The sequence below is a fragment of the Solanum pennellii genome, chromosome 11 (assembly GCF_001406875.1).
Source record: "Solanum pennellii chromosome 11, SPENNV200".
Lineage (NCBI taxonomy): Eukaryota > Viridiplantae > Streptophyta > Magnoliopsida > Solanales > Solanaceae > Solanum > Solanum pennellii.
Genome location: NC_028647.1, coordinates 37,275,295 through 37,289,708, shown reverse-complemented (window position 1 = coordinate 37,289,708; position 14,414 = coordinate 37,275,295). Strand labels below are relative to the sequence as shown.

The 14,414-nt window shown below is 37.2% G+C and overlaps 1 pseudogene; it reads left to right on the top strand.

Annotated features, from left to right (window-relative positions):
* Positions 1 to 2,122: 2,122 nt before the first annotated feature.
* On the top strand, positions 2,123 to 3,716 carry LOC114074734 (annotated as a pseudogene).
* Positions 3,717 to 14,414: the final 10,698 nt, after the last annotated feature.

Genomic DNA, 14,414 nt, shown 5'->3' with positions numbered 1-14,414 from the left:
TGACTTTGCTAGTGCCATTCGTTCTCTCTTAGGTTGCCTTGGGGTGGTAATAGGGGATCTATGATCTTGATTCACTTTTCAACAATTCCAATTGATTGCACTCACAGAAAGGGTGAGGAAGAATGATGTAAGATTGTTTCTCTTGTCAAGAAGGAGATGCAATTTCTTGTTGAGATCGCTGCAGGTGTTAGTCAACAAAAATCACCAACACTCAATGATAAAAGTCTCAAAATAACCTAATAATATTACAGAGTCTAACTGATAATCAAGCGTCTAACAATGGGTACTGGGATTACTTCTCTGAACTTCATGACGAACCAGCAGGACGGACCGTCATAAACTCGATGGACCGTCGTGGACTCTGTAACCCCACACTTAGAATTCCCCATCTTCCTTCAGCAGCTGCACTACGCTGCCACCTACGGACCGTCACAAGCATGACGGTCCGTAGAGGGTCTTCGTTCCAAAACACTTAAACTCTTGGAATATGGGTACTGGATTACTTCTCTGAACTTCATGACGAACCTGCAGGACGGACCGTCACACACTCGACGGACCGTCGTGGTCTCCGTAACCCCGCACTTAGTCAGACTTCCCCATCTTCCTTCAGCAGCTGCACTACGCTGCCACCTACGGACCGTCACAAGCACGACGGACCGTCATAAGCTCTGCAGTTGTTTGAAATATCTTGTTTCATATGTTACCAATTTTTTCTGTTTGTTCATGTAGTTCTTCCAATTTGAATCCGTCCTGCTACTTTTTCACTTAAACAATCTTATTATTTTGTAGGTTTACTTACTATTGGGAAACAACTTGAAGAGATTTAAACAAAGCAAAAACAATGAATCAATCAACAATGCTAAAGAAAAAGGGTTTGAATCCAAACAAAGCTCAAAGTCCATTGAAGAATCTGGATGTTGATATGCAATACCGATCAAGTGCTGAATTGGCCAACAAATTCAAGATTAAGAGAGAACAACTTGCAAATGAACACAATGATAAAGCTAAGAAAGAGCAGGCACCAATATCACATAAAAGAAAGAATTTTGAGGATTTCATTCCACAACAAGGAAAGAGTAAATTGCTTGGGCACAAATCAGTCATTCAATCGTCTTGAAGGGAAGAGCTTAGAACCTCACGTATGAATGCAGGGAAAGGACAAACTAAATAGAGGTTATTTCAATTTGAAGAGTCCATTCAAGATAATGGAACTAAACTTCCTATGAAAAATTCTAGGTTCCATACGTCATTCAATAAAGATGTTACTGCTTCAGCACATGCGACTGGAACAACACTAGGTAATGGAGAGGCACGACATGATATTCTTGATCTACCGAATTGCAAATAGGTAAAGAGGAAGCCGGTCATACCAGCTTGTACTCTTGATGAGTTTCTAAAAGATCAAGGGATACACAAAGATGATGAAACAAAATGTGACAACAACACAACAAGTGATGTCGAATTTATGCATACTCCTATTATCAATGAACATAACAAAGGATTGGATGATCGTGTGGAACAAGAAGAGGAAATTGACATTGACTGTAGTACAAAAGGTATGTATTAAACCTTGTAAGATTTAGAACTCATTATAAAAGAAATATCTTATTTCATGTCTGTTACATCAATCTAGAAATGTCGAAGCCAAAAAAAGTTCGAGGACATATAACATGTAAGGATATTCATGCAAGAAATTTGGAAGAAAGAAAGGAGGTGACATTTGATAAAGGACAAGCGGTGGGACCAACTAATAAGATAGTGTCACAATTAAGAAACTTTATAGGAACAATTGCAAGGAATCCTTGATTCATCAGCTTGATGTACACTAGTTGGCATGTGGTGCCAAATGATACTAAAAAGCACATGTGGGAATACGTCAATGTAAAAACAACCACTCTTGAGAATTCATATTTTTTGTTTACTTACTAAAACTAAATATATTTTATTTTGCATAGTCCAAATTTCTACTTCCAGTAGAAGGAAAGAAGTGGGTGATGACTGGTCTTCGTGATGCTTGGAGGCGACACAAGAAAAAAATTAAAAAGAAATTTTTTGATAAAAATAGTACCCTTGAGGATATGCTAGCAAAATGTCCTGATGGCATTCCAAATAATCAATTCCGCCAGTTGATCGAGTATTGGAAACACCCAACTGTTCAAGTAAGGTTAAAATGGTGCATTTCCACTCATCGACTAATTCTGTGTCATATCTATTCTTTTTATACATATCAATTCAATTATCTCTTTGTTTTTAACAATAGGCTATATGCGAGATGAATTCTCAAAACAGGAAAAAACAAAAGTGGAGGCATCGAATGGGACCTATTAATTTTGCTAGAGTACGCGTGGCATTGGTAATACTTAGCTGACATTTCATACAAAATTTGATTTTCATTTTTTTGTACTTTATAAGAACTTACTGATTTTTTAAAATTTCCTTTGATATAATCTGTTGCGTGCAGCCAAAGACAACAACGAAGAACCATCAAAGCCTGAAATATTTATTGCAACTCGTACCAAGACGGGAAAGGAAATCCAGGCTGATACCCAAATTGCAATAGTAAGTTTTTCAAAGAGTATTATTAGTGAACTTTATTCAGACTTAACATTTATATTGTGGGGAGTTTGACTACTTTAAATTTTAATCACATATGCCTTCTTCTTCTTCTTCTTCTTGTGCAAGTTCGAGGAGATATCAATTATTTGTCGACATTGTTTAATTATTTTTTACGAAAAGTTTCCATAATGTTTTAATGATCTCTATCATAGGATTGGAAATGAAATAGTACTTACAATTCACTATGGATGCCAATTTTATTCAATAGGCTGAACTTCAAAATCGCCAAAATTCTGGGGGAACAGCTGATGATGCATTTAGGGCAGAGTTTTGAAAGGAGCAGCCTGGTCGAGTTAGGTGTCATGGTAGATCAGTGACAACAAGTTCTTTGAAGAAAGATGAGGTAATTGACAATCCAAAACAAAAGCATGCCGATGAAATCACTTCTCTAAAGGAAGAACTGAGAGAAGAAATGTGACATTTATTCACTTAATTGCTGCAAAACAACCCTGGATTGAATTTTCAAGATATACCAGGGTGTGTTGGATCTAACCTTGCTTCACCTATTGATGCAAGTAGTGCACAAGCTGTAAGAGGCACAAATCTTCCATTTTCTTCGGGGTCAGCTCAAGATTCGGTTCTTCAAAAGGTATTTTGTATTTCAAATTCTCTGTTAATAGTGTCAATATTGTTTATCTTCTAGTTTAGTTGGTGTTCTTGGTAATGAAATTCTAAACTTATTTTTACTTGTCTAAGTTTAGTCCACCAATTTATAACTGTTAAGAATGTTTGTGTTTTTGGTTTAAGCATTCGAATCGTTAGTTGAATAACTGTTCTTTTAGTATTGTGCAACTGAGGAGTCTGTGACTAACACATTAATGTGCTGCAGCCTGTGATTAAAATGTCTACATGCTAGACAATTATTACTATTGTTATTAGTATAGAGTTTAATGGTTTGCAAACCTTTACCTTTGTAGGGTAGAGAAACCATCTAGAGCTTGACCATTAATAGAAGATCTTGTGGGTAGATTTATTATGCTTGATAGATCCTTAATGTTTACTTGTTTAAACTACAGACAAGGCAGAGAAAATTGGAGAGGAAAATCTGCAGGGGAATTTCTTGCAGCCTGGTCCTCTATTTTTTGTTCACTGTCTGTTAAATCTTTTCCTTGTTCAAGATTTTGTTTATGTTTTTTTTATAGCATTCCTTCTCTTCTTACTAAACATTTCTCTGGTCTGTATTTTTTGTTTGTGTCTTTTTTATTCACTGTCTGATGATGAACCTTGCCCTAGAGATTACTTCTCTTGGAATATGAGTACTGGGATTACTGGGATTACTTCTCTGAACATCATGACGAACCTGCAGGACGGACCGTCATAGACTCGACGGACCGTCGTGGACTCCGTAACCCCACACTTAGACTTCCCCATCTTCCTTCAGCAGCTGCACTACGCTGCCACCTACAGACCGCCACAGACACGACGGTCCGTCGAGGGTCTCGGTTCCAAAACACTTAAACTCTTGGAATATGGTTACTGGGATTACTTCTCTGATCTTCATGACGAACCTGCAGGACGGACCGTCACAGTTACGACGGACCGTCGTGGACTCCGTAACCCCACACTTAGTTAAACTCTTAGAATATGGGTACTGGGATTACTTCTCTGAACTTCATGACGAACCTGCAGGATGGACCGTCAAAGTCACGACGGACCGTCGTGGTCTCCGTAACCCCACACTTAGTCAGACTTCCCCATCTTCCTTCAGCAGCTACACTATGCTGCAGTTCTTTGAAAATATCATGTCATGTTGTTATGTATTGATTTTTGTGGACACTTCTACACTATGTTATGAACCTTGTTTCCAGTGGTCATCACTGGTTTGTTTGAACTACTTGTGTGTAATTTTTACATTGAAGTTTACAAGAGAAGACTACACAAATTAAACTTTTGAAGTTTAATTTTTGAGAGCCAACAACAGAAGACTGCACAAATGTTGTATTCCTTATAATGTGTAATTTTTACATTGAAATTGTATTTAGATTTGTATTTGTTGTCTTACAGTGAATTCTCTCTGATTATGCACTTCCACAATTAATTCACAAACTTATAATTTTATTTTAAATGTGCAGGAAAATGCAGGTAATTGAATTTGAATTTGGCCAGAAGTACACTCGATCCATTGTGGCTTAAGATGAAGAAATTTTTTTATTGTTGTCATATACGTTTGAATGACACTTTTGGGTTTTTGGATTTTGTTGATATTAGAGATCTTTAAGCAATCACTTTCTATGTTTTGGTTGTACATGAAATATTTCTCGAAGTTTATTTGAAATATTTAGCTTTAATTTAATGATTAATTAGTTCATTTGTGTTTTAGGTCACTTGTATGTATGTAAATATATTATATATATTTGTGCTACATGTAGGCTTATAAATGTTGAAGTTACACTTTGTAAGTGTTGCTTTAGGTAGATATAAAGTTACACTTTGTAAGTGTTGCTCTAGATGAGATATAAAATCAACACTTTATAAGTGTTGCTATAGATGAGATATAAAGTAACAATTTATAAGTGTTGCTATAGCTGACAAATAAAGTAACACCTTATAAGTGTTGCAATAGATGAGATATAAAGTTACACGTTATAAATGTTGCAATTGATGACCAATAAAAGGCAACACTTTTTAAGTGTGACCAATAAATCTGAAAAGGCAATGCTTTTAAGTGTAGTCTAACAAAAAATAGGTGTTGCTAATGCACGTCTTCAAAGCGTGCCCTTATACCTATTTGGCTACGCTTTATAAGTGTTGCCAAAGATGGAAACATTTAAAAAGTGTTGCCTAATGTCAAAGGTTACGCTTCTTTTGGTCAGCCCCTAAAAAGTGTTGCTGAATGTCCAAAAGTGTAGCCTTTTCTCAAAGGCCACACTTTTTGCTAGTTTAGGCTACACTTACGTGGTGTTGCTGTAGGCCGAAAATGGTGTAGTGGTATGACTCGATCACTTCATTCGCCTTTTCAACATGCCCAAGGTAGATTTTGATTCGTTGCCCGTTCACCTTGAACCTTACAGCCTCCTTATTCTTCAATTCAACCGCTCCATGTGGGAAAACTTGTGTGATCAAGAATCGACCAGTCCATTTGGATTTGAGTTTTCCCGCTAACAAGCGCAACCTATAGTTGAATTAAAGCACTAAATCCTAAACAACAAAATCACGCTTCTCAATCTTTTGGTCATGGTACTTCTTCATATTTTCTTTGTAAAGGGATGAACTTACATATACCTTTAAGTGAAATTCATCAAGCTCATTCAACCCATTTAAGCTCTGTTCCACAGCCTCATTCCAATCCATTTGCAGTTTTTTCATTACCTGCATGGTTTTATGCTCTAACTCAACAAGCAAGTGAGAAGCTTTCCCAAATAAAAGTTGGTATGGGGACGTACCTATGGGAGTCATCCTTGACCAATCCGTTCTGATGTGACAAGCTTTTCCAAAGAGCATCATCAATTTTCCTTGACCAATTCGTTCTATTTGCATTCACCATTTACACCAGAATCTACATGATTTCTCTATTTGACACCTTAACTTGCCCACTAGTCTAAGGATGGTATGGCGTGGCCACATTGCGGCGAACCCCATATTTCTCCAACAATCATTTGAAAAACATGTTGCAAAAGTGGTAACCCCCATAACTAATAATGGACCATTGGGTGCAAAATTTGGAAATATGTTCTTTTTCAAGAACGCGGTGACACTCTTCCCTTCATTATTTGCAAGTGTTATGGCTTCCACTCATTTTGACACATAGTCAACCACCAAAAAATATACTTCATCACATGAGAACACAGTAAAGGGCCTATAAAGTTAATACCCCACACGTCAAACAACTCAATTACAAGAATGCGATTTCAAGGGAGTTCTTTCCGTCTAGAAACACCTCCCTCTCTTTGGCACTTATCACATGCCTTGGCGAACTCATGAGCATCTTTGTGGATTGTTGGACAATAGTAGCAACATTCAAAGATTTTATGGGCTATCCAGATACCACTATGATGCCCACCCAAAGGCGAGGTGTGGCATGCCTCCAAAACACTCAACATCTCGACTTCCGGACGCAACACTGAATAAGACCATCGTCAAAACTCCTATATAAATATGGATCATCCCAAAAGAACTTTTTCACATCATGAACGAAATTTTTCCTTTGATGAAAAGACAAGTCCGATGGGACGATATCACTAGCCAAGTAATTTGCAAAATCAGCGATCCATGGAATCAAGTTTTGAGAAGGGGCCAATACATGCTTATTAAGGAAAGTATTATCAATTTCAGCATTTTCACCGAATTCTTGCATAGCTCGACTCTAGTGGGGACTTGTTATCGGCAACTTGATTTTTGGTCCCTTTTCTCTCTTTCACTTCAAAGTCAAATTCTTGCAACAGTAATACCCAACGAATCAACCTCGGTTTCACATCCTTCTTTGCCATCAAATATGTCAAGGCAGAATGATCAATATGCACTATACCTTTTGTTCCAAGCAAATAGGATCGAAATTTTTGTAAAGCAAAGAACACCGCAAAAAGCTCTTGTTCAGTCACAGTGTAGTTCTTTTGGGTTTCATTAAGGTCTTTACTGGCATAGTAAGCGAGGTGAAGGATTTTATCTCTTCTTTGACCCAAAACTACACCAAGAGCAACCCTACTAGCATCACACATAACCTCAAATAGCTTGCTGCAATACGGGGAAATAATAATGGGCGCAATTTACACTATCATCAAAATATCGACTTGCACAGAGGATGTGCAATTTTTGAAAAATCCTTGATGAACCTCCGGTAGAAACCCGCATGCCCAATGAAACTCCTCATACCTTTTACAGATATGGGTGGAGGAAGTCTCTCTATCACCTCGACTTTATCTCGATCAACCTCTATACACTTCTCTGAGTTGTGATGGCCCAATACAATACCTACTTTCACCACAAAGTCATGTTTTTCAAAATTTAGCACAAGGTTGCAATCTTTAAATCTTTTGTCAACTTCGGACATGTGATTCAAACAATGATCAAACGAGTCACAAACAAAAGAAAAATCATCTATAAATACCTCAATTGTGTCCTCCACCATATCAGGGATTATGGACATCATACATCTCGGAAAAGTAGCTGGTGCATATAAAACCCAAAGGGCATGCTCTTAAACGTGAAAGTTCCATAAGTACAAATAAAAGTGGTTTTCTCTTTATATTTTGGTGCAATAGATATTTGATCGTAACCCGAATAACCATCAAGAAAATAATACCACCCCTTTCCTTCAAGCCTATCTAACATCTGATCGATTAAGGTCATAGGAAAATGGTCCTTGTCAATCCATGCATTCAATTTCTGATAATCCATACACACTCTTCATCCGGTCACCTATCGAATTGGAACAAGCTCATTTTTCTCATTAGGCACCACAATCATTCCCCCTTTCTTTGTCACACACTGAATAGGGCATACCCAACTACTATAAGCGATTAGACATATGACTCCAACATCTAACCACTTAATAATTTCCTTCTTTGCTGGTGCTCAATACTGGGCTTATAATCGGGCATGAGTTGGATTTTATGTGAATAAATACTGGGAGGGATCCCAATAATATCCGCAATACTCCACCCAATATCTTTCTTGAACCTCTTGAACACTTCAACCAAACATTCTACTTGTTGCATATTCAAATCTAATGCAATAAGTACCGGCAAAGTGTCATCTTTCCCCAAGAATACATACCTCAAATGAGGTGGTAGAGCCTTAAGCTCCAATTTTGGAGCCTCCTCAATAGATGGTTTCACGGTGGAGACTAGCGATGCTTTATATATATATTCATTTTCCTTGGTTTGAATCGAACATCACCTCGATCAATTGCCGCAACCAATAACCCATACTCTTTGATACAGACACTCTCAAAATTCATGATCACTGTCGGTAGTGCCTCAACAACAAGAAGCTCTTCTATTTGTTCCTCGGACGACCTCTCAACCTTGTAGGATATCGCAGATACTGATTGGAGATCATCATTCTTCCTCATGGACCTACAGATGTTAAAAGTCGTTTCTTCATTAATCAACCAGAACATTATCTGCCTTCTATTAATATCAACTAATGCACGACCGGTAGTAAGGACAGGTATCCCAAGAATAATAGGCATCTCAAAGTCCACCTCAGAATTGAGAATCACAAAATCGGCCGGAAAAATATTTGTCTCATCATTTAATAGCACATCATGGAGTATCCCAACAGGCCTTTTCACCGTTCGATCGCCCATCAGTAGCCGCATCGCAGTGGACTTTGGGTCACCCAAACCAAATTTCTTGTAAATAAAGAAAGCACCCGGATCTTCTTTCTTTAGCACAAGAGACCTTATAGCAATACCACTATAATGTTGCATCCGATCATCATCCTCAAAACTAATCATTCTCTTATTAGTGACCATATCGTTCTTGAACATCGCATAACCGGGTATTTGTTCAAGAGCTTCTATCAAAGGGACATTTATGGAAAGATGTTTCAATATAATAATGAAATGTCGGTAATTACCATCTTCGATCTTTTTCACCAATATTTACGGAAATGGGGGGGGGGGTCTAGGAATGGGGGTCACTTTTTCGGGTGTCTCAGCTTCTTTCCCTATTTTATCTACCAACTAACCACTAACTTCCTGTACCTCATCATATCCTCTCGTCTCATCTTCGACGCCAAACGACATAGGTTGATCCATGGTTATCTTACCCCCTCGAGTAGTGACTTCCATACAATGTCCATTATTTTTTAGATTATGCTCAATATTTCTACGAAGAGTACCCGGTTGGCGTAGGTTCATAGTAGAGGACAATTGGGCTATTTGCAACTCAAGGTGCTTGATTATGATTACATGTGCATCCACCATTTGCCCAATGTTTGATAAATCACCTCTCAACTCTTTGGCGTGCTCATCACTAGCATCAAACCTCCTCATCATCTTCTGCAACATATCCTCAACTCGCGCCATACTACCTCCACAATCCCTAGGAGCAACTTCCCGATTTTGAGGTGGAACATAGGGACCACTCTTATTTTTTCTGTTACCATAGTTGCCTCGGTTTAAGTTGTTGTCGCAGTTGTAGTTGCCATCTCAAACATAGTGACCTTCTCAGTTGTAATTCCCATAGTTCCGACCTAGATTTCCTTGACATTTGCGCCAATTTTCCTGATTGTAGCCTTGGGCGTTCGGCCAGAAACCCCCCGTCTGCTCATTCACTTCTTAGGAATCTTCTTCATAGTAGTACTCATCAATTAGTGGTCGTGGTTTAGCCAAATAGTTCACCGCATTTACATTTTCTATACCCCCGTTGACATGTTTTCACACCAACCCAAGCTCACTTCTCATTTGAGTCATCTCTTCACGAATATTATCTGCATCTGGGTTATGTGAAGCTTGCACTGCAAAAGTGTTTCTCCTAGTATCCGACTTCCTAGTGCTCCAAGCTTTATTATTTCGGGAGATTTTCTCTAACTTCTCAGCGATAATTGCATAAGTACACTCCCCATAAGAACCACTTGCAATAATATCAAGCACTGCTTTATTATAATCATCTAGCTGTCCATACAAGTACTCTTTCAGTGACTCATCATCAATGCAGTGGTTTGGGATACTTCTCAAGAATTATTTGAACCTATCTTAAGAACTTCTTACTAACTCCCCTGGTAATGACACAAATTTTTTCACTCTATCTTTGTGGTTTAGCTTTTTAGAAACCGGGTAATACCTTGATTGGAACACATATTTTTAAATTGCTCACAAGTAAAGATTGAATTTTAGGGAAACTCAGTAAATAAAATTACGGCCTCCCCCGTTAGTTAGAGAGGGAACACCCTTAATCCAATTACATCCATGTCTATGTCTTACCTCCCTACACAACTCTTACACACCGACTTAGTTTGGCGATGTGAGTATGTGGATCCTCATATGGTAGCCCCGAAAACAAACCTCTAGCGGTGAGCATCTGCATCAAGCTACTAGTTACCACAAAAGTATGACCATGTGGTAGAGAAGGTAGGACAAGTGGCCAATCAGATTCAGTGATGTTAACATTTCCTCTATAGTACTCTTGAGGTTGTGGGGTAGGAGGTTGCCTCCTCGGATTACCTTCACCAGTGTTATCAACAACCACTCAATTATAAGCATCAACCGGCGGGGGAATTGAGGGTTGATCTCATCATCTATATAAGAAGATTGTCTTGAATATTCATTATGTGAAGTGTGCGTCTTAGTTTTGGATCAAGTGAAAGTATTGGTTCTCCTCGACTACGTGTACTTGGCATACACTAAAACTAGGCCGGCGAGAGATAAAAACAAACAAACAAAAAGTTAAATCAAGAAATTGTTGACTAAAATTCTATAATGTTCTTAAAGTTAATCGAAAATGCAATTTTCCCCGGCTGCGGCGCCATAATTTTATACACTCAAACTATACTTCCATAGAGAAGTATAAGCAGTTGTATCATGTAAAGAACCCAAATATTAGGTTAGGGTCGATCCCACAAGGAAAATGATTAAGACTTAACTTTAATCTACGATTACTTCTATTTATCCAAGTCCTTTCCAGAAACAAACAATTAAATGGGGAATTTTGTGTAAGAAAACAAATTTATTAATTTTAAGTAAACAAGTAGCTAGTTCAAATATTTGATGTTTATAAAATGATGAGAGAAACTAGGGTTTAACTGTTCTCCATAGGTTCGAAACGCAGTAACCCTAGCTGTAACAACTTTATCCTAGTATCTTGCATGCAAAGTGGTAAGTTATGTATCACTAGTTCTTTAGTCCGGCAACTAGTGAATTTCACTCCGTACCTTGTTCTGGATACGTGTGTGTACTTTGGTAAACCTTACCATTTACCTCATATTAAGCATCATAATCAATGTATGTATTAGTTATTACTTTACACCAATCGACACTAGCTATTAGTAGTATATCTACGTTGATCATTCTTTTGTTATTATCTACCTGCTTGGTACGGAAAGTAGCAACAACGCGAGTTCTAATGCGTGCACTCGTTAAAAAAACTTCTAAACGAAAGAATTATCAATGCATGCAAGAAAATATTCGAGAATTGTTATTTTATCTAGTTTTACTTAGTTAATTAGTCATGGTTCCCACAACCCTAGTTATGGATTTATTTGCTCATGTTCATAATTACACAATTCATATTTATTAGACAAGAATTCATGTACTTACTTTGATGAAATTGAAGAAAATCCAGAAAATCACTTGAATTCGAGAAAATAATGCGATAAACGATTTTAGAAAAATGAAGTATTTTCCAAAACCCAATATTCAAAAACCAATATTACAAATTTGAAAAAAACCAAGAGTCCAAAAACGAGTTTTTTGGCCCTATTTAGAATAAAAGAATACAAAACATAAAGGGTAACCTAAATGAGGAAATCTGTCAAAAAATGTGTCTCGCGTGAACGACCTGACCGACGGACCGTCGAGGTAACGACGAATCGTTGACACCTTCTTTGGTCAATACTTATACTCTATTTTCAGTTTTTTCTTCTCCAACTCTATGTTACCATTGATGGACAAAGACTAAGGTCCGTTTACAGGATGATGGTTCGTCAATGGACTTCGTTGCTCCACACTTACAATCTATCAAATAGGGTTCTTAGGCTACATTCTGTTATTACCAATGAATCACCAGGATGGTTCGTCGATGAGAAGAAGGACCGTCATCCCTTCCGTATCCTCACAATTAGTTAGAATTTCCCGATCTTTCCTTTGCAACATAACATCTTCATGGCGAGGTTTCAACCAATGGACCGTCGATGGGTAGACGGACCGTCAATGGCTCTGTAGGTCATCTTTTTTGAAATTTTCAGCACATCTTCATCATTTTCATTCTAGATAGTTTTTCCTGCAAACACAAAGAAAAATACATTAAAACTACTTCAAAGAGTCCTCTGACACACACTAAACTTAAGGAAAAAGAATTGAAAGTACCGTGAAACCACAGTAAATAAAAATCTAGCCATGGGTTCTTGCATGAAACGTTTTGAATAATTGCATTATGATTTAATTGATTTCAATTTGATGATTTTAAACCTAAAAACATTATGAACCCATGCAAACCATGCAATCCTAGTTTCGACTATTTCATGGGTGAAGTCATTATGTCTCAATACTATTGATTTCTCGTGTAGATTAATTTTTGCTATTGAATTATCAAATAATTATGTTAGAATAATATGTAGTCTGTCCTTAATTGATGAATTTGTATTTTATTACTATGAATTCATTGTATATTGAGACTATTGAGTTGAATTAATGATAACGGCTATTGGTAAGAGCCTTTGAATATGGAGTTGGTTGAATTGGCTATAGATTGAAGTTGTACGATTAGATTAATGGTATGTTGACCTAACACTCTCTATATTGTATAGTATAGGTCTTAATCTATGATGATTATTGGTATGGTCAATTTATGCTAGTGGTGCTTACGCGATATACATGTGAACAATGTGGACTCGTCGGCATTACTTTATGTATTATAATGTTGTTATGTTATACCTTTGATGGGTGATCATTGTGAAGGTTTATATGAGTAATGTGTATTTACGAAATCTAGTATGTTTTCTTACAATTGAATAGATGTGATCATTATAGGCTATAGTAATGCCTTATGTATGCATACTTCATGTGGGAGGGTGAATCTTCCTAGTTGACTATATGAACATCATGATAAGTTATATTAAGTGAGTAGGATGACTAGCAAGTATACTATGTTATCTCTATGTAATTCTTGAATGTTATGCTATATGTCATATGATTATAATGAAGAGTTTCTTTATTGGGTATACCTATGTCCCTTACTTGATACATGAAGAAAATGAATATGAACATCTTGACTTAGTAGGCTTATGCACCTTTTTTTTTGTACGTGTATGACTGAATGTTGAATGAAGGTCTAGTATCGGTTGACCGAAGATGATGCCCTTGTAAGCATTACTAATACATGGTACCTTCTAAATAAGAAGAATTTTAAGAATGAGCTATACTTATAGACCTTGAGTGGCACCCCTACTGAACCCATTCTTGGTAGGGGTATTATGAGTTGGTAGGACAAAGAGACGGTACCTTCTCATATACCTTTTGATGATTAAACTTACTCTATAAGAACAAAATCTAGCACCGAGTGAATATGTTATGGGTTGTAGCTTTACATAAGTAGGGGACTAGAGTGCGATGTAACTCTACTTGAGAAGGAGACTATAGTTAAAAAAAAAAAACCTCGATATTCCATAACCATGTGCCTACATGGGATGTGTCCTAGTTCTATGCTAGTGTTGGATAAGTACTAGAAAATTTAGGTAGTGGAATGGGACACTACCTAGACATTGCACGACTAGGCTTTGAAGATATTATCATGTGAGTCCCAAGGTCTTCTCCAAGACCATTATGTGAAAGTTCTTAATGGTTCAAGGTCTTTTAAATGGTATAATGGATATAATGACATAAATGAAGGTATGTTAATGAAAATGTATCTACCTCGAGTAGCTTTGAGAATTGCTTAGGTTGGTTCAAAGAGGGTTTATGGGCGGCATCTTCATGTCTTACTTAGGTGAGTATTAGAGTAATTCTAGGTAAGTATTCTACTTAACGAAATTGGAATAATCTTATTTATGGCAATCTAAAGGATCATTTTTGTTTGTGTGAAGGGATTGTATGGGCGGTCGCTTCATAAGTCACTCAAGTGAGCCTTAGAATCACCTTCAGTAGGAAGGTCTCATGCTTATGTGTTTTGAAGTTATCTTGTGTAATATATGTGGTGTTG